Source organism: Pygoscelis adeliae, unplaced genomic scaffold (assembly GCF_000699105.1).
Source record: "Pygoscelis adeliae isolate BGI_AS28 unplaced genomic scaffold, ASM69910v1 Scaffold413, whole genome shotgun sequence".
Classification (NCBI taxonomy): Eukaryota; Metazoa; Chordata; class Aves; order Sphenisciformes; family Spheniscidae; genus Pygoscelis; species Pygoscelis adeliae.
The window spans coordinates 1,975,958-1,977,987 of record NW_008824403.1 but is presented as its reverse complement, the minus strand read 5'-3'; positions in this window follow the sequence as shown (position 1 = coordinate 1,977,987).

Here is a 2,030-nt window from a genome sequence, read left to right as displayed (position 1 = left end):
AAGGGCTGGAAGGCAATAGCAAGCCAGGTCTCGTAGCAGTATTGGGCATGGCTGCTGGTGGCTCTGAGCTGCTGTGAAGGTTGTAGGAGGCACCAGAGATGAGCAGCAGGCAGAAGTTACGTGCATTGGATACAATACCTTAGTTCTTCTTTCAGCTGGAAAATAAACTATTGAAGATTTGCTTAAAAGGGGCGTTTTCTCTGATTGCCATTGATACTTCCAGCTGTAGAAATATCAGAATATTTCCAACAGTTGTTTGTTAACGGCAGTTTGAACGGAGAAGAAACCATCGTCTGATTATTTCCAAGGCAGCAATGAAACTGAATTAACAATATTTGAAAATATAAAAAGTAAACTACAAGCAAATGGTTTGAACTTCGACAATATTTGCAGCTGATAATGGTAATGTTAAACTGGTGAGACATTATCCTAATGACACACTCACAGAAAATGAGGAGGAATATTTGCTTCCAGCTGATTGCTGAGCCTGTATGCTGTGTGATACCACAGAGTGCATTCTGAATAAGTTATCATTTGATCTTGAAGGTTGTGCAACAAAACTTTTCAATTGCCTTTTCTCATCATCAAAAGAATTTCGGGATTACAGGGGAGATTTCATTTTTTCTGGTCTGAGTACATGGAAACGCAGAGGCGTGCCCTGACAAGCCAGTTATCTTTATGCTTCGCCATCTGCGATCATCTTGAGATGTTTCCCAGCTCAGACACATTTCCTTGTGCATGAAATGAGGGCTGCTGAGCCGCTCCGTTCGGGGTAGGGATGTGGGAACCGGGCAGAGAAGCTGCCAGTGCCTGAATCCCCCCCCCCGGCGCCGCTGCCCAGCCCGCGCCGCGCTGCAGCCCCCTGCGATGGGCACGCTCGCAAAGACCGGGCAGAGGGAAGCACGGCGGCCTTTGGTACCACTCTTAGCCCAGGACGCCCATTCGCCGACTGGAGCCAACTCTAAAGACGACGAGCCCGGGGAAGCCCCCTGCGCCCCTGTTCACAGCAGCTCACGCGGGCGAGGGGCAGCGTCTCCTCCTGACGTTACCCGCTGCGCCAGTCCCGCTACTGCTGAAGCACCGCGTATGCGACCTTGGCAATGAATTACTCCTATGCTACAAACCTCAGAATTCACTGATTTATCATTTTTAGCATAATTTGGCATTTCAGCATAAATACTGTCTCAGCTAATGCTGCAGCTCTGTTTGTATCGTCCCAGGCAGGTGTTCCAGAGCGAAGCCTCCCCCCTCCTGGGGCAGGCGCCTGCCCCCTCGCCCGCCGAGCCCAGCCTCTTAACTCTCCATTGGCTTTACATGCCTCGTAATTTCTTCCACAATGCGCCGTATGGGTTTTTTTTACAAGGCCTGGTTGAAAACAACACAGTTTGATCTTCTGTATGAGAAAAACTGCAACACCTGTTCTCTGAGGGGAAAATTAGAAAAAAAGCAAGCGAATTTGGCTCTTAACTAAAACCAGGCAGCGGCAGGGCACACCACTCTGCCAGGGGACCCCCTGTGATGGCACTGCGGAGCGCCCCGGTGTCCGGCTTCTACAAACAAAATTAATGGGTTCACCCATGCTCCTCACACCTGGAGTTTGGCGGAACTAGCATGCATTTTACTGTGCTGAAATTTGACAGCAGTCTGAACCTGGACAGTCTGTAGGAGGAACCCTGAGAGCCCGGTGCATGTGCATGCGATGGGCGGCGTGCAGGTGGGCAGCCCCAGCAGCGGTGCTGGGACCCCCAGGACATCGCTAACGTCCCGGTGCCCTCCCTGCAGCTTACAGACAAACGCCTTCCCTGGGCAGGTGTGGGACAGCCAAAAATGTCCTCTCCTTCAGCCCAGTCCCTGCTGCTGGCCTCAGCACTGATTTAGCTTCGGTCAGGTCCACGTCTGCTCTTGTATTACCAGAAGGTCGCTATTCTACCAGCAACTATAAAGGGCTTGGAGAGTCTCAATTATGGTTTTCAGACAACTGATCCACAAAAAGCAAAGTTATTTCGAGAAGGATAAATGTAGCCGAGACC